This window comes from Capra hircus, chromosome 21, assembly GCF_001704415.2.
Source record: "Capra hircus breed San Clemente chromosome 21, ASM170441v1, whole genome shotgun sequence".
Lineage (NCBI taxonomy): Eukaryota > Metazoa > Chordata > Mammalia > Artiodactyla > Bovidae > Capra > Capra hircus.
Genome location: NC_030828.1, coordinates 62,728,467 through 62,748,710, shown reverse-complemented (window position 1 = coordinate 62,748,710; position 20,244 = coordinate 62,728,467).

Below are 20,244 nucleotides of genomic sequence, written 5' to 3'. Positions count from 1 at the left end.
CATATTCATGGGGTCGCAAAGAGTCGGACACAACTGAGCGACTCAGCTGAACTGAACTGATGATGCTGCAGCTAAAGAAGAAGATCCTGCATGCTGCATCTAAGCCCCAGATCAGTCAAATTAAGAAAATATGTATATTAAAAATGTGCAAATCATATTATAATTTTAATGGGCAGTAGTTATTTAGAATCACCAATTTCTACTGATTTCCTAGCTCAGCATGGCTTCTCATATTCCATCATTTCTTTCTGGTTAATTTTTCTTGCTGAAGGAAATTCGGGATAGGTTTGTGTCTTTCTGAATCATTTTATGTCTAAAAGTATTTTTAGTTTTCCCTCACTCCAAAATGATACTTTTTTAACTGGGCGTAAAATTTCAGGTTTTAAGTTACTGTAATAATCAGCAATTTTGAAGGTATCCCACTCATGTTTTCTGGCATTGTAATGCTTCTGACAAGAAGTTGGGAATAAATTGAGTTCTCATTTTCTTGTGGATAGCATGATCTTTTTCTTGGTGAGTTATCAGGATTTTTGTTTAATGTTTGATTAGCACAGTTTTAATAGAAAACTCACAAACATGGCTATTTATGTGCTGCTATTATTAATTCTGCTTGATAATTGGTGGACTCTTTCCATTTTAGGTATGGAAAAGTGAAGTCACTCAGTCGTGTCCAACTCTTTGCGACCCCATGGACTGTAGCCTACCAGGCTCCTCTGTCCATGGGATTCTCCAGGCAAAATTACTGGAGTGGATTGCCATTTCCTTCTCCAGGGGATCTTCCTGACCCAGGGATCAAACCTGGGTCTCCTGCATTGTAGACAGATGCTTTACTGTCTGAGCCACCGGGACTATTTTAGGTATAGTGTTTCTTTAATTCTTAGAAGTCCTCAAGTTATTATATCTTTAAATTATATCTGTTCTATTGGAAATTTAATTAGATGTTGAAATTTCTGAATTTATTCCTTTCTCTATTCTGATATACTGATTTGTTTATTCTTGCATCAATATCACCATTTTTCAATTACTTATAGACACCAGGTAATATTTATGTTTTTGGAAATAATTTTGTTTTCCTAGATCTTTTACATTTCCATATAAATATTTATATCAGCCTGTTACTTTCTTGAAAAACAGTCTGCTGGAATTCTAATTGGGATTACATAGAGTCAGTAAATCAATTTGAGAACAATTGCCATCTTTGCATATTGAACCTTTGCAATCTATAAACACAGTATACCTTTCCATTAATTAGGTCTTCTCTAATTTCTCTCAGCAAATTTCACTAATTTGTTTTCAGTATAGAAATCTTACACACCTTTTATATTTTTATTTTGTATATTTTCTGTTTGATATCTTTATAGTACTATAACTGGTAATGAAATTTCAATTTTATTTTAAAATTGCATTTTCCTTAAATGCAGAAACATATTAACTCTCTAACTCACAAATTTAGTACATTTTTATTATTCTAGTAATATTTATGCATATTTCATAGGGGTTTCTATGCAGACAATCATGTTATCTGTGAATAATTATGGTTTTCCTTATTCCTTTCTAATATTTAAGACATCTCTTCCTTTCTTTTTTCTTGGCTTATTGTACTAGTGCTGACCACAGACATTCCTGCCTTGCACTTGATCTTAGGGGGAAAGTGTTTGGTGCTTTGCTGTCTAGTATAATGGCAGCTGTAGATTTTTCCTAAGTGTCCTTTACCAGATTGAAGAAATTTCTTCTTTTTATTCTTATTTTTATGAGAATATTTTTTTACCATAAATGGAGGTTGGATTTTGTCAGTCTGAGTATATTTGAATAATCTTATTTTTATTCTTATTTATGTAATGAAGTATATTAATGGATTTTCAATTAGAAATAAGCAAGTATTAACCTGGGTTGCCCTGGTGGCTCCGTGATAAAGAATCTGCCTGCCAATGCAAGAGATGTAATTTTGATCCCTGGATTGGGAAGATCCCCTGGAGAAGGAAATGGCTACCCACTCCAGTATTCTTGCCTGAAGAATTCCATGGACAGAGGAGCCTGGGGGACTATAGTCCATGGGATTTCAGAGTCTGATACAACTTAGCAGCTAAACAAAAACAACAGGCTAGATCCTTCAGAATTATGATGTATTATCTTTTTATGCATTCCTGAGTTCAATTTTCTAATATCATGTTAAGGATTTCCACATTTGTGTTCATAGGAATAATGGCCTATTAATGTCTTTTTAAAACTTTTCATTGTTAAGTTTTGGTATCAGAGTTATTATGATCTTATAAATGAGATGAGAAATATCTTTTCCTTCTATATTTTTTCTAAGAGTGAGAGGTTTTGCTTCCTCTTAAAAGTTTTGAAGTTCATCAGTGAAGCCATCACGGCCTGGAAGGATCTGTGGGTTTTTTATTTCTCTGTTTGGCAGGTGTGGTAAGCAGAAGAATGACCTCCCAAAGAAGTCCAGAAATGTGAGAAGCAGCCTACAGAACTGAACATATAAATTTCTGTTGTGTATGCCACCATTCTGCTATTTTATTATGGCAACCTGAGCTGATGAATGTAGCATCTTATTCTTTTCTAATGTTTCCAATTTACTTTTAATGTTTTTAATCAATTAAAATATACAATAGACTTAGAATCTCTGCATCTTAGATTTTCTATTATGTGAATCTTCAGGTGATTACGTCTAGCTGTATTTCATATTTTCTTTAACTCATGGTGAATTGATATTTGGTGCATAATTTAGTTTTGGATTGTAAACTTCTCTTTGGTGGGATTCACTGAAAAGATTTCATGCCCCAGATGAGAACAATCCCTCCAGAAAAATTCTGCCTTGTTTTCACAATAAATTTCAGTCAGGTCAGTTCAGTTGACTGAATGTCACGGATGTAGTCACCATCTGCATTGGTTTCGGATCCCAAGAAAACAAAGTCTGTCACTGTCTCCATTGCTTCCCCATCTATTTGCCATGAAGTGACAGGACTGGATGCCACGATCTTAGCTTTCTGAATATTGAGTTGTTAAGCCAGCTTTTCACTCTCCTCTTTCACTTTCATCAAGAGGCTCTTCAGTTCCTCTTCGCTTTCTGCCATAAGGATGGTGCCATCTGCATTCCTGAGGTTATTGATACTTCTCCCAGAAATCTTGATTCCAGCTTGTGCTTCATCCAGCCTGGCATTTTGCATGATGTACATTGCCTATAAGTTAAATAAGCAGGGTGACAACATACAGTCTTGACGTACTCCTTTCTCAATTTGGAACCAGTCCCTTGTCCCATGTCTGGTTCTAACTGTTGCTTCTTGATTTGCATACAGATTTCTAAGGAGGCAGGTCAGGTGGTTCGGTATTCCCATCTCTTTAGGAATTTCCCACAGTTTGTTGGAAATTTCCAGGCAGGAATACTTGAACAGTTGCCATTTTCTATTCCAGGGGATCATCCTGACCCAGGGATCAAATTAAAAACTATATAAAATATATATCAATGGCCTCTGACAAAATTGTTACATGGAAATTAGAAATAAACAGCAACACATGCTTTTTAGCATCAAAAGATTTGCTAAGATCATCAACTGTGATTATTTGGAAATCTGACAGGTTACTTAACAAACTTATGGCTTTGTCCAATTGCTGATAAGATAGATGTTAATAACTTTTATTGATTACTTTTGGGCTTCCCTGATAGCTCAGTTGGTAAAGAATCCACCTGCAATGCAAAAGACCCTGGTTTGATTCCTGGGTCAGGAAAATCCGTTGGACAAAGGATAGAATGCACACTCCAGTATTATGATTTTTCACCAAAACTTAGGAAGATCAATTTTAAGATATTTATTATATGGGATATCTACTTCTGCTTTATTGACTACACCAAAGCTTTTGGCTGTGTGGATCACAACAAACTGTGGAAAATTGCTAAAGAGATGGGAATACCAGACCACATTACCTGCCTCCTGAGAAATATGTATACAGGTCAAGAAGCAACAGTTAGAACTGGACATGGAACAACAGACTGGATGGCTGCGATCAAAAAGTCTACAAGCAATAAATGCTGGAGAGGGTGTGGAGAAAAGGGAACCCTCTTACACTGTTGGTGGGAATGCAAACTAATACAGCCACTATGGAGAACAGTGTGGAGATTCCTTTAAAAACTGGAAAATAACTTAAAAGAACTGCCTTATGACCCAGCAATCCCACTGCTGGGCATACACTCCGAGGAAACCAGAATTGAAAGAGACATGTGTACCCCAGTGTTCATCGCAGCACTGTTTATAATAGCCAGTACTTGGAAACAACATAGATGTCCATCAGCAGATGAATGGATAAGAAAGCTGTGGTACATATACACAATGGAGTATTACTCAGCCATTAAAAAGAATACATTTGAATCAGTTCTAATGAGGTGGATGAAACTGGAGCCAATTATACAGAGTGAAGTAAGCCAGAAAGAAAAACTCCAATACAGTATACTAACACATATATATGGAATTTAGAAAGATGGTAACGATAACCCTGTATGTGAGACAACAAAAGAGACACAGATGTATAGAACAGTCTTTTGGACTCTGTGGGAGAAGGAGAGGGTGGGATGATTTGGGAGAATGGCATTGAAACATGTATAATATATATAAGAAACGAATCGCCAGTCTAGGTTCGATCAGGATACAGGATGCTTGGGGCTGGTGCACTGGGATGACCCAGAGAGATGGTATGGGGAGGGATGTGGGAGGGGGGTTCAGGATGGGGAACACGTGTACACCTGCGGCAGATTCATGATGATGTATGGCAAAACCAATACAGTATTGTAAAGCAAAATAAAGTAAAATAAAAAATAAAATAAATAAATCAGGAAATGAATACAGCAAGGCTCACCCTGCTTATTTAACTTCTATGCAGAGTACATAATGTGAGATGCTGGGCTGAATGAAGCACAAACTGGAATCCAGGTTGCTGGGAGAAATATCAATAACCTCAGATATACAGATGACACCATCCTTATGGAAGAAAGTGAAGAAGCACCAAAGAGCCTCTTGATGAAAGAAAAACAGGAGAGTGGAAAAGTTGACTTAAAGCTCAACATTCAGAAAACTAAGATCATGGCATCTGGTCCCATCACTTCATGGTGAATACATGGGGAAACAAGGAAAACAGTGAGAGATTTATTTTGGGCAGCTCCAAATTCACTGCAGATGGTGACTGCAGCCATGGAATTAAAAGACACTTGCTCCTTGGAAGAAAAGCGATGACCAACCTAGACAGCATATTTAAAAGCAGAGACAATACTTCACCAACAAAAGTCTGTCTAGTCAAAGCTAGGGTTTTTCCAGTAGTCATGTATGGATGTGAAAGCTGAACTATAAAATAAGCTGAGCACTGAAGAATTGATGCTTTTGAACAGTGGTGTTGGAGAAGACTCTTGAGAGTCCCTTGGATTGCAAGGAGATCCAACCAGTCCATCCTAAAGGAAATCAGTCCTGAATATTCTTTGGAAGGACTGGTGCTGAAGCTGAAACTCCAATATTTTGGCCATCTGATGTGAAAAGCTGACTCATTAGAAAAGACTCTGATGCTAGGAAAGATTGAGGGCAGGAGGAGAAGGGGACAACACAGAATGAGATGGTTGGATGGCATCACTGACTCAATGGGCGTGAGTTTGAGCAAGCTCTGGGAGTTGGTGATGGACAGGGAAGCCTGGCATGCTACAGTCCTTGGAGTCACAAAGAATCAGACATAACTGAGCGACTGAACTGAACTGATTCCAATAAACCTTCAAAACTGACTTTTCTTCCCTCTTTGAACCTCCTTCGATATAGACAGAACCTCACTGTTGACTCGCAACTACAGGTGAATTTATTTTTAGCTATTCTTTGAGAAATCTAACTTTTCTGGTGCCTGAATGTCAGTTACTCTTATTTAAATTAAGAGAATTTTATTCTCTTCTCTCTACTTGGCCATTCAACTGATATATTAAATCACAAAGATAAGAATTTCATTGGTAGCTTAGAGTTAGCTTTCTTTACTGTCTGGGATTTTGCCTCATTTTGTTTTTTTCTGTTTTTCTTTTTTTTCCTCCTTTTTTACATAATTGGAAGTTTATATGTTTAAGGGAAGCCTGTTATCTCGTAACCTTTATTTTTAATGTTCTTCTGTAATGGGTGGAATTTTAGATTATATATAGCCTGCCGTATTGCCAGAATTGGAAGTCAATACTCATTTTACAGTGTCACCATAAGCTGATGTCAAAAGCGAACATAGATAGTAATGTAAAATAAAATTATAGGCTAATATCACTAATGACTATAAAAGCAGAAGTCCTAAATAAAATTTAATAAAGAGATGTCAGCAATTTATCAGAAGATTATATATCATTACCAGATAGGGTTTATTTAAATAATGCAAGAATTGATCAATATTGAAAATCTGTCCAGATTATTACTGTTAATAGTAAAAGATACAAAAGCCATCTTATCTCAATGGACAATGAAAATTATTTATTAAGACAGCATACAATTCTGAAGAAAGGAAAAAAGTCTAGGATACTAGATTTAATAGAAACCTTTCTTCACAGTTCTCAGAAATCTTCATCACATCATATTAACCATAAAACTATTAAAAGATAGCATTCTTTCTTCATGAATATTTGTTGTTGTTTTTCAGCTGCTAAGTTGTGTCTGACTCTTTGCCACCTATGGTCTGTAGCCTGCCAGGCTCCCCTGTTCATGGGTTTTTTCCAACCGAGAATACTGGAGTGGGTTGCCTTTCCCTTCTTCAAGGGATCTTCCTGGACCAGGGGTTGAAACTGCATCTCCTGCGCTGGCAGACAAATTTTTTACTGCTGAGCCATTCGGGAAGACCCTCATCATGCAAATAGTAAATATTTTTTAATCATCTACTGCATGGCATTTTTCTAGTATATATTCAGTACAGCAGAATATGTAACAAAGTCCTAGACATTGAAGTTAAATAGCAAATAGAAATTTTTTAAAGTAACAATGCTACCATAATTTATGTATGATGGTCTTAAAGAATCGATTGGTTAAACATGGTTAAAGGAGTTAGTTCAGCAAGGTGACCTGAATTGGTTTAATATTCAAAGGTTACAGTTTCTTTTATTTTTTTTAATTTTTTTTTAGAAAACTCATCTCTGTTCATAATTATTTTTTATTTTTAAAAAATTTTTATTTATTTATTTATTTTAAATTTTATTTTTACTTTATTTTACTTTACAATACTGTATTGGTTTTGGCATACATTGACATGAATTCACCATGGGTGTACATGAACTCCCAAACATGAACCCCCCTCCCACCCCACATCATCCCTCCGGATTATCCCCATGCACCAGCCCCAAGCATCCTGCATCCTGTATCGAACATAGACTGGCGATTTGTTTCTTACGTGATAATATACATGTTTCAATGCCATTCTCCCAAATCATCCCACCCTCTCCCTCTCCCTCAGAGTCCAAAAGTCCGCTCTACACATCTGTGTCTCTTTTGCTGTCTTGCATACAGGCTCATCATTACCATCTTTCTAAATTCCATATATATGCGTTAGTATACTGTATTGGTGTTTTTCTTTCTGGCTCACTTCACTCTGTTTAATCGGTTCCAGTTTCATCCATCTCATTAGAACTGATTCAAATGTATTCTTTTTAACAGCTGAGTAATACTCCATTGTGTATATGTACCACAGCTTTCTTATCCATTCATCTGCTGATGGACATCTAGGTTGTTTCCAAGTCCTGGCTATTATAAACAGTGCTGCAATGAACATTGGGGTACATGTGTCTCTTTCTATTCTGGTTTCCTTGGTGTGTATGCCCAGCAGTGGGATTGCTGGGTCATAAGGCAGTTCTATTTGCAATTTTTTAAGGAATTTCCACACTGTTCTCCATAGTGGCTGTATTAGTTTGCATTCCCACCAACAGTGTAAGAGGGTTCTCTTTTCTCCACACTCTCTCCAGCATTTATTGCTTGTGGACTTTTGGATCGCAACCATTCTGACTGGTGTGAAGTGGTACCTCATTGTGGCCTTGATTTGCATTTCTCTAATAATGAGTGACATTGAGCATCTTTTCATGTGTTTGTTAGCCATACATATGTCTTCTTTGGAGAAATGTCTATTTAGATCTTTGGCCCATTTTTTGATTGGGTCATTTATTTTTCTGGAATTGAGCTGCATAATTTGCCTGTATATTTTTGAGATTAGTTGTTTGTCAGTTGCTTCATTTGCTATTATTTTCTTCCATTCAGAAGGCTATCTTTTCACCTTGCTTAGAGTTTCCTTCGTTATTCAGAAGATTTTAATTTTAATTAGATCCCATTTGTTTATTTTTGCTTTTATTTCCAGAATTCTGGGAGGTGGGTCATAGAGGATCCTGCTGTGATTTATGTCAGAGAGTGTTTTGCCTATGTTCTCCTCTAGGACTTTTATAGTTTCTGGTCTTACGTTTAGATCTTTAATCTATTTTGAGTTTATTTTTGTGTATGGTGTTAGAAAGTGATCTAGTTTCACTCCTTTACAAGTGGTTGACCAGTTTTCCCAGCACCACTTGTTAAAGAGATTGTCTTTTCTCCATTGTATATTCTTGCCTCCTTTGTCAAAGATAAGGTGTCCATAGGTGTGTGGATTTATCTCGGGGGCTTTCTATTTTGTTCCATTGATCTATATGTCTGTCTTTGTGCCAGTACCATACTGTCTTGATGACTGTGGCTTTGTAGTAGAGCCTGAAGTCAGGCAAGTTGATTCCTCCAATTCCATTCTTTCTCAAGATTGCTTTGGCTATTCGAGGTTTTTTGTATTTCCATACCAATCTTGAAATTATTTGTTCTAGTTCTGTGAAAAATACCGCTGGTAGCTTGATAGGGATTGCATTGAATCTGTAGATTGCTTTGGGTAGTATACTCATTTTCACTATATTGATTCTTCTGATCCATGAACATGGTATATTTCTCCATCTATTAGTGTCCTCTTTGATTTCTTTCATCAGTGTTTTATAGTTTTCTATATATAGGTCTTTAGTTTCTTTAGGTAGATATATTCCTAAGTATTTTATTCTTTTCGTTGCAATGGTGAATGGAATTGTTTCCTTAATTTCTTTTTCTACTTTCTCATTATTAGTGTATAGGAATGCAAGGGATTTCTGTGTGTTGATTTTATATCCTGCAACTTTACTGTTTTCATTGATTAGCTCTAGTAATTTTCTGGTGGAGTCTTTAGGGTTTTCTATGTAGAGGATCATGTCATCTGCAAACAGTGAGAGTTTTACTTCTTCTTTTCCAATTTGGATTCCTTTTATTTCTTTTTCTGCTCTGATTGCTGTGGCCAAAACTTCCAGAACTATGTTGAATAGTAGTGGTGAAAGTGGGCACCCTTGTTTTGTTCCTGACTTTAGGGGAAATGCTTTCAATTTTTCACCATTGAGGATAATGTTTGCTGTGGGTTTGTCATAGATAGCTTTTATTATGTTGAGGTATGTTCCTTCTATTCCTGCTTTCTGGATATTTTTTATCATAAATGGATGCTGAAACCTGACAAAGATGCCACACAAAAAAGAAAACTACAGGCCAATATCACTGATGAACATAGATGCAAAAATCCTCAACAAAATTCTAGCAATCAGAATGCAACAACACATTAAAAAGATCATACACCATGACCAAGTTGGATTTATCCCAGGGATGCAAGGATTCTTCAATATCTGCAAATCAATCAATGTAATTCACCACATTAACAAATTGAAGACTAAAACCCATATGATTATCTCAATAGATGCAAAGGCCTTTGACAAAATACAGTTTCCTTTCAAACATCAGTACCAATTAGGAAAGGCAACCAAAATAGTAATATCTTTAGTATGTCTAGTTGCTGTTTAGTTGCTAACTTGTGTCTGACTCTTTACAACCCCATGGACTGCAGCCTGCCAGACTCCTCTGTCCATGGGATTTCCCAGGCAAGAAAACTGGAGTGCGTTGTTACTTCCTTTGCTAGAGGATCTTCCTGACCCAGGGATCGAACCCCATCTGCTGCATTGGGAGGCAGATTTGTTACCACAGAGCCAGTTGGGAAGCCCAAAAATGTGCTCAATCTTTTTTAAGAAACTTATAATAGTTTAAGAAGGAACAGTAAAATATATAACAAAATATAAAGAAATGGTACCCAAGTATATTAGAGCACATGCAAATAAGTAAGTTAATAACACAGTAAAAATACAAAATTATGAGCTGACAATGAAGAAGAGGAAATACAAAGGTCAATAAACATGTGAAAATAAATATTCCATATAAAATAATATCAAGTTAGTGTGAATTAAGATAACAATGACATGCTCTTTTTCAATCATCAGATTAGAAGCAAATCAAAAAGTTAAGAATATGAAGATCTGATGTCACTATGAGGAAACATAATTTCCTTTGGTCAATTGCTAGTAAAGTGTTATATTGGAGTTGGTGTTGAGCTGCTGTTGTGCCATAAGAAGGAGCATATTGAAACTAAGTTCTATGCATATATAGGCACATGCTGGGCTGTGTGCTTAGTTGCTCAGCTGTGTCTGACTCTGTGTGACCCCATAGACTGTAGCCTGCCAGACTCTTCTGCCCATGGAGATTCTACAGGCAAGAATACTGGAGTGGATTGTCAAGCCCTTCTCCAGGGGATCGTACCAACCCAGGGATTGAACCCAGGTCTCCAGCATTGCAGGCAGATTCTTTACCATCTGAGCCACCAGGGAAGCCCAAGAAGACTGGAGTGGGTAGCCTAACCCTTCTCCAGGGGAACTTCCCGATGCAGGAATCAGAGCTGGGTCTCTTGCATTGCAGGCGGGTACGTTAGCAGCTGAGTTACCCACATCAGTTGAAACTGGTGAGGTTATGCCGTGTGCACAGATTAGGAAATTGCTTCACTATGTATTGTTAAATGAAGAAAGATATTTGCAGGTCACAATGTGACCATTGATACTACTTATGTGAAATTCTCACACATGTGCACACTTACACATATACTGATAAATTTCTGTTAGATGCCATATTACAAGTTAGCAAATACATAAGGAAATGTCTAGAAAGATAAATGCCACATTATAGTAGTGATCAACTTGGGGGCAGAGGTAGGCTGTTTACAGAGGGCTCCAGAAGAAGAAACACATTTCTTTCTAGCAAATTGTATTACATATTTACTCCCGTTATTTTTCTTGCTCATGCATCATTCTCATGCCTAACCCATTCTCATAAGTAATATTTCTTATAAAAGCAATAGATTTCTATCTGTGCATGTGCAAATAAAACTTTTCTGAAATCGTTACAGAACTTTAAAAAAAAGTTTCTCCACCTGAATTTTATATGCTCTCTCAAGGAGAAATATTCACTAGTTCATATCTATTAACCCTTCTTCCCTCCTTTCTCTGTTTCTTCCTGTCTTCCTGCCAGTTTTCTTAGTATCCACTCTGCATCAGGTACAGTGCTAAATCCTAGTAATAAGTAGATAATATTGCTTTTCTCCTCTCAAGTCACTTTCCATCTTTCATATAAATGTTATATAGGTAAATTAAACACGGAGAGGTAGCTGGTATAAACAGAAACAAAAGCTCTACAGAAATCCTCAGCAGGTATCTTCTCACATTTCAAGGACCGGAACTTGGTCACTTGGTAAACACTAGCTGTAAGGGACAAAAAAAAAAAAAAGTAAAATTTAAACTTTCCAACTTCTTGAGTAAAGGAAGCAAAAGAAAGGTAGAAATTTGTGAGTGCTACAAGGCTTTGCAAGCCATGGACATGCAAAGAATAATTATGATTTAATGTTTTTGCAGATATTAACAAAAAACTGCAGGAGCCCACTTTGAGGACTTAAACAGTAGTGTTGACCAGAGCATGGAGGTACTACCATAGCAATATAATGATTGAAATCTTCATCATTATCATCATCTTCATCACCAACAGTCAGTGCCTGGGACAGTGATTGGAGTCATAAAAGCAGGCAGTCAGCATGTGCTGAATGAACAAAGGAATGCAACATAAATATTCTTATCATCACAGCTGCCAATTATTTAGTGCTTTCTTTAAGTCCTAATATGTAATACTTTATTTCATCCAGGCTATTTAGTTTAACAATAATCTTTTTCACTAGAAGAAACTCAGATTTAGAGATGTTAATACAACTTACTAAAGATCAAATAGCTATAAGCTGGCAAGCCAAAACTCAAATCCAGGTGTTTGGGATTTTTCTCTCTACCAGAATTAACTTCATATTCATAGACATCCATATATGAAAGTCATATGTCCATACATTATTAAAATTTTGATGACACATTCACTTCTTGTTGGTGTGGCTCTGAAGAAATCTATTCCTTTAAAAGAAACACAAAAATGTTGGAGTCTTTGAAAACAGCAGCCCACACAATTTTAGTAAATATATTTATAGGACTTTGCAATTAATTTACAAATTTTTTACATCAAAATTCACCCTGATGATCTTATTCTTGAGAGACAACAATTGTCTCCTTTGTGATGTCTTCCCACACTAAAGGCAATTATTGTTGCTTCTAGCTGTAATAAAAAAATAACCAAAACAGATAGAAGTGTCTTTGTCGAAATTGAGCTGAAACTCCCACTGTGGAAATAATCAGAAAATTAAAAGCTCCGCAATCTTGCAAATAACATTGCAGCTTAATATTATTGGAACATAACATTATTATCTCTTTTTATAGGGGAAACAAACATAAATATATTTTCAAATGACACCATAATATTAGTTTTATTTTATTGAATGGAGGAGGGGTGCAAAGAACAATAAGTTTTTAGGATGGAGCAAATGAAACAATGGGGATTTATGAAAAAATGATCAACAGCGCAAGGATATGATGCAAGCCGCAGTTTCAGGCGGAATCTTACAGATAGAATGGTGTACAGCAGCCGCTCCTCCTCGGTGACCTTCGAGGGCAGCCTCATCTACCATTCTCAAGGGTGGGGATAGAACACAGGGTCTACCGCCAGTTAGGCATGCAATCAGTGAGGGTTAAATGAGCTTTTAATTAATGTTGAAAGAGATCAAAGGCAAGTCCTCCCTCCCTCCATCTCCCTCCATCTATCTCCCTCCCTCTCTCCCTCTCTCCTTCCCTCCCTCCCTCCCTCCCTCTCTCCCTCCCTCCCTCCCTCTCTCCCTCCCTCCTTCCCTCTCTCCCTCCCTCCCTCCCTCTCTCCCTCCCTCCCTCCCTCCCTCTCTCCCTCCCTCCCTCTCTCCTTTCCTTCATGTTTTCTTTCCTTCCTCTCTTCTTGTATGTTAGTTCAAGCTATGAGGAGCTACAAGGCAGTATAGTTCATCTCTACAAATAAAATGCATCATTTGAATTCAGATAATCAATTAAACACGCATTCAATGAGGACTCATCCCATAGAAGATATCTAAAGTATTCTAATGCACCCTCAAGATAAGACATCAAGACATAACTTACTGTCTCACTCGCCCCCCACCCCCCCCACCCCGCCAAAAAAAATAAAATGTCCAGGGACTTCCCTGGTGGTCCAGTGGTTAAGACTTTGTCTTTCAATGCAGAGGTGCAGGGTTGATCCCTGGTAGGGGAGTTAAGATCCCACATGCCTTGCAGCCAAAACACAAAAACATAAAACAGAAGAGATTTTGTAACAAATTCAATGAAGACTTTATAAACGAGCCACATTAAAAAAAAAGCTCTCTATTTAAAATTATTTTTGGCTGAGCTAGGTCTTTGTTGCTATACAGAGGCTTCCTCTGGGTGTGGCAAGTGGGGGTGACATCCTAGTTACAATGGTTCTCATTGCAGTGACTTCTCTTTTTGCAGAGCATGGGCTCTAAAACATGTGGGGCTCCGTAGCTGCAGCACATGGGCTTAGTTGCCCCTTGGCACATGGGATCTTCCTGGACCAGGAATCAAACTTGTGTCCCCCTGCATTGGCAGGTGGATTCTTAACCATTGGACCACCAGGGAAGAACTTTCCTTCCCCGAAAAAAACTTAAAAAAAGAAAAAAGCAAGTTCGGTGGTCCCTGACTTTGTCAGGGAGTTGACGAATGAGACTGATCTAGGGGATACTGAAATGAGGCAGTCTTGGAAATGCATCACAGGATGTGTGATCTAAATACAAGTGAACTGTAAGTCATGTCACCACTTGCAGAAGTGTTGAAGACAGTCTAAGAGACCCCTTGGGAAGAGGTGGGGGAGAGTATTGAAGAGTTCCGTTTTAGACAAGTTGCATAGGTGTCAAGAACATTCCACTGCAGCTGTCCCCAAGCAGCTGGAAATTTCAGAAGTTCAAGGGTTCATACTGCAGCGAATGTAAAGCACAGATTGACCATCGTTTTCTTGAAGAGCGTGGAGTGAATGTGAGCTGTTTTTCTTAGAATATCTCCACGCTTCTTGAAGTTATTGTGATTGCTCTTCTGTCCTGTGGGTGAGTAATCAGAGATAAGCTTCCCTAGTGGCTCAGTGGTAAAGAATCCACCTGCCAATGCAGGAGACAAGGGGTTGATCCCTGGGTCGGGAAGATCCCCTACCAACCCATTCCAGTATTCTTGCCTGGAAAATTCTATGGACAGAGGAGCCTGGTGGGCTATAGTCCATGGGGTCGCAAAAGAGTTTGACATGACTCAGCAACTAAACAACAATAACAACAATCAGGGATAAGAGAAAAGAATTCAGCCTGTCTGGACGCTTGGCAACAACTGGGCAAGTGTTCACTTTTTTTTTTTTTTTTCCTTAAGAAGCTCAGAATTAAACCTACTCTCTGACCGCCTCCTTGGGAGAACTAACTCAAACAATGTCTGGGCACTGTTTTGGGCACAACAACCATACTTTAGTAGGGCAGTAAAATGGAAAAGCCATAGGGATTTGATTTGAGTTTGACTCCCAGCTCTAAGATACCATGAAATTGTCTTAATATTTTTACTCCTTGGTCTCCTCATCTGTAAAATGGAAACAAATTTGGGGTCAGGTGAATGTGAAATAATAGATAGTATCAGGCCCAGAACCTACTTTAGATTCTAAGTGATCTTAGCATTTGGGGTCAGAGCTCAGTCATCAATTGACACTTTCTTCCCCTTTGTCACAATCTTTCGTCCATATTTTTTTTTCTCTCTCTCGAAACCTGTAATCAAATATTCTTGCATCCTTCAGCTGAATTTTCCTGAATACCACCCCACTCTGAGCATAATGTCAAATATGATCTAGCCAATTCATAGCAAGGTCAAGATAAGTGTCCGTCCACCAATGGCTTGATATCTGGGTTTTCTAGCCTCTGGAACAGGAGCAAAAGGGATTTACAAAGTGTAGATTGCCTCCTCCTTCCTAGAGCCTTGCATAGCATGAGGACCAGGCAGTGATACAGCCCTGGGGCTGCCTTTTAATTTTCTTTTCTGGCTTGGTCTCTGTTCAAAGATGAAATGAATAGGCTGGAGATGGAAGTTGTACAAAGTCCCGGCACCTTCCTTTTGGGCTTGCTTTGTGTAAAGAGCCTTTTTATGATCAGATAAGTGCCATGATATAAAAATATGAATATATATGTGAAAGTTGTGTCCAACTTTTTGCTACCGCATAAACTATAGCACACCACACTCCCCTGTCCATGGAATTCTCCAGGCAAGAATACTGGAGTGGTTAGCCATTCCTTTCTCCAGAGGATCTTCCTGACCTACTCTTTGTGACCCCATAGACTGCAAGCCACTAGGCTTCTCAGTCCATTGGGATTCTCCAGGCAAGAATACTAGAGTGGATTGCCATGCCTTCCTCTAGGGGATCTTCCCAATCCAGGGATTGGATCAAGCCAGGTCTCCTGCATTGCAAGCAGATTCTTTGCCATCTGAGCCACCAGGGAAGCTCAGATATATAAAATAAATATATATTTTATATATATATATATATATATTTCACTGTGTAAAAAGTTCAGATCTAAATCACCTTCAAACTCCTCAGATCTGACTTCTTACATAGTGAAAAAGAGTTACTTCTCTTTTATTCCAAATGCTTAGTATTTAAACCATAAGTTGAAGACATGCTTAGCTTTTGGATCACACAATCAAGGCATCTTTCTTCAATTTAATTCTACCTAGTGCATTACAAATGAATGATCACTTGTTGGGCACCTAATGTATCTGTGGCGCACACAGGGCCCTGGGTGCACAGAGGTAACTGAGTGTGCTATCAGCTGCAACTTCCCAAAGCGCCCTGACCTCATCCACTTCTCTCATCTCCTCCACTGTTTCCTACTCAGCCCCATCATTGCCTGGCTAAAGGATACAGCTGTTCAGATGGTCTTCCGGCATCGGATGATCCTGGCCAGATTGTATTCCCCTAAACAAATCATCTTTTTGAAAAATAACTCAGACCCCCACATTCTCCCCTTCTTTAAAACCACCAGGAACTTCTACTGCATTTGAATCACAACAAACTATAATACGGTCTTTGTCTTCTTTCTCTGCTTTTCCTCCACTCCCACTTCTTTGAGCCCCTTTTAAATCAGGCCTCCAATTGCCCACCAGTCTTCATCCTCCAGCCCCTTCTCATCCCTCATGTATTTAGTGACTTGGGTCCTCTCCGTCAGCTGTTTTCTTTGCTAAGATGTCTTCAGACTCCTCTTCCCACTCCTGTCTCCTTTCTCTCATGTCATGCAAACTGTCTTCTCAAAGAGGTCCTGCTCATTTTGTCTAAAGCCACTTTCCTCTGTAGCACTGACCTCTCTCTAATGTTGTTTGTGTCTATTTATTTGTTTATCATTTATCTCCCTACCACCACCATCCCTCCAGATTATAATATAAATTTCATAGAAATGGGGTGTATCATCACCTCTTATGGCACCTTCAATAGCTCAACTGATATTTACTAAAAGAAAAGATGAATTAATTTGAGATGTCCACAGGCTAGGAGAGGAGGCAGGTCAGAATCCAAAATACTACAATCTGGGTGATACAAGAGAGGTGCCGTGCTCAAGGGTGGGGTCCACAATCCCAGGACCACCAGGGAGGCTGTGGATAGGCAGTGGGTCCTCACAAAGTGACATTATCTTGCCAAAACATCCCACTGTTTTGTCCTAAGAAGGCTAACTTACAGGTGTGCCAATATTCACACTTTCAGGAATAAATTTGCACATGAGAATGATCTACACATAAGCCTTAATGGAATTATATCATCTGGGAGAACTGTTGCTTGGATGGATGGCATTTGGTAGTATGATTCTCCAACCCACCCATTTCCCCTAATTCATCCTCAGAAAGTTCCTTAGTGAGCTTGGAGTCATATCATAGAGGTTAATAATCAGCCTACTGTTTTTGTGGAATCACCAAGTCAAAAACTAAGGAACTAACCAGTGGTTTAATGGGTGGAGAATGAAGGGGCCTAGATAACTGGCTCAGAACCAAGCCACATGCAAGGAAAAGCTGGGAGGCCCTCCTTCCCATGGAGCTGGGTGCCCTAGTGGTTGACTCATGAATGCCTAGTGGGGCTGCAAAACTGCAGATGGACCCTTGACCTCGGCCGCGATTGTAGATACATGTGCACACTTTCTTTGGAACCCATGTGATACCTGGTTTTGTCCTGGTGCCCTGTCTACTGCCCCTCACCTGGATGTGTTCTGTTCTTTGCAGATGAACTACTTCCTGCTTAAACAGTAAGTCAACAAAAATTTAAATGGAAAGTTCTGTTTCTGCAATTTGCATAACCCATTTGGAAGAAGAGAAAAGATTCCCTCATACCATGGTTCTCTGGCAGTGCAGAGGGTTAGGGCAGCTTAGTCTCTCAAAATCCATCCACTGAATATCGAAGGTCCCAGGTTGCAACCTAAGAAATCCAGACAATGTGCTTCACTGACTAACAGGCTTGGGCTCTGAACAATGGACATTTTGAAGGTTATAGGAAAAGGATGGAATCCTCTCTAGTGTTCCTCTTTCCTTGACTCAGTCTTTCTTAGTTTAGGCTGGGATCATTTTGTTGGCATCCACTCCTTTATTTTTCTGGGCTCCAAAATCACTGTGGATGGTGGCTGCAGCCATGAAATTAAAAGATGCTTACTCCTTGGAAGGAAAGTTATGACCAACCTAGACAGCATATTGAAAAGCAAAGACATTACTTTGCCAACAAAGGTCCATCTGGTCAAGGCTATGGTTTTTCCTGTGGTCATGTATGGATGTAAGAGTTGGACTCTGAAGAAAGCTGAGCGCCGAAGAATTGATGCTTTTGAACTGTGGTGTTGGAGAAGACTCTTGAGAGTCCCTTGGACTGCAAGGAGATCCAACCAGTTCATTCTGAAAGAGATCAGCCCTGGGATTTCTTTGGAAGGAATGATGCTAAAGCTGAAACTCCAGTACTCTGGCCACCTGATGTGGAGAGCTGACTCATTTGAAAAGACCTTGATGCTGGTAAAGATTGAGGGCAGGAGGAGAAGGGGACGACAGAGGATGAGATGATTGGATGGCATCACCGACACAATGGACATGGGTTTGGGTGGACTCCGGGAGTTGGTGATGGACAGGGAGGCCTGGTGTGCTGCGGTTCATGGGGTTGCAAAGAGTCGGACATGACTGAGTGACTGAACTGAACTGAACTGAACTGAATTCCTCCCTGATATCGGCAAAGTCCAAGTTTGCATTTGAAGCTCACTCCCCCACAGCTAGTCTGATACTGTCTTCTCTTCCACTTGGCTTTTTCATGCTTACCCTGGAGCACCTGGGGTCAAACCACCGCCAATATGCTTTCCTGCCTCTTGCCTTCCTCTCTGTCCTCAGCCATAAGGCGTCCTCATTCTGCAGGGTTTTTCCTTAGCTCCTTATCTGATCTTACTTATCATCCAAAGACCTAACAACAACAACAAAAAATGCTAAATCCTTCACACCCTTAAGCAGAGCTATTAACTTCCTTAGTACTCTGAGAGGACTTGGTAACTCCAAGTTAACTCTTGCTTCTTCCTCTCTGATGGAGTCACATAATAATAATTTTCACATAGTAAGTTTATTCTCTGAATGTCTGTCTATGTGCTTGCCTATGTCCCTGAGATACTGAATACACAAATGGGCAATGCCCAAACCATATTTGACAACAAAACTTTGACCCACAGCCTCTGTAGGAACTAGCCCAGGAAACCAAACCACAACCTCTGCAGCAATTTGGTCCAGAAGTTGGTTAGGACAATTGGTTAGAATTTGGTCAACCATGACCAGTTTTCCTACCTCCTGTCTCTGCCTTCCAAACTCATGACCAACCATAGAAAGCCAAAGATACTCCTCAAACAAATAAAATAAAAACCTATTCCTAGTCAGCTACGTCCAGCATGCCTAGGCCAACAGCCTCCAATCAGGGCATACTTGAAGCCTTCACTTATGACTCCAACCAAGCTTCCTCTTCCCCTGCCATTTGAGGCTCTGGCAAACACGGGTGATGGTATCTGACCCTGCTGTAACAAGCTGTAAATCAGAAGCCTCTGAATGTTCTCCTTTGGGTCGTCTTTATCTATTTCTGCATCCCCAAGACCCTGAACAACAAATATCACTCTTCTTATTTTATTTAGGGGGGAACTGAGGCTGAGAAGGGTTATGTGATTTGGACAAGTTATTTTGGCTGGATGAACAAAGCCAGTGTCTAAATTCATCCCTTTCTAATTCCAAAGCTATTGCGTTTTCTCCTCTGTGGTCATGCCTCCCCACAAGATCTATACCTTATTCATCTTGTATCTCCTGAGTTTTGCACAGGAGCTGGCACATAGCAAGTGCTCATCAAATAGCTGAAGGTTTGGGTTGTTGTTAATGTTCTTAAGGAGTCACACTAGTGGCTTCGTGGTAAAGAATCTTCCTGCGATGCAGGAGACCTAGGAGATGTGAGTTCGATACTGAGGTCAGGAAGATCCCTTGAAGAAGGAAATGGCAATCCACTCCAGTACTCTTGCCAGAAAAATTCCACGGGCAGAGAATCCTGTGTAAGTTATAAGTGAAGCCCAATCCTTTGGGCTACAGTCCAAAGGGTCACAAAAGCTAGAACATGACTGAGAGCAGTCACACACAGTATGTTCTTAAGACATGACTCTCTATCATTTCCAACATGTCTGCACTTCTGGAAGCAGACGATGTACGTAAGTTCTGGTGAGCATTCCTGCTCTCGGAATAAATGTGAGCTGTTATTTATTGCAAAAAATACCAAGACTCATTTTTTAATATAATGCTTAACATAATAATTCCTGGAAACGGTTCCCCTGTGGTGAAATAATGAAAAGTAAGTGAAAAGAGCTGCAAATGTCGCTTCCAAGCAAAAGATT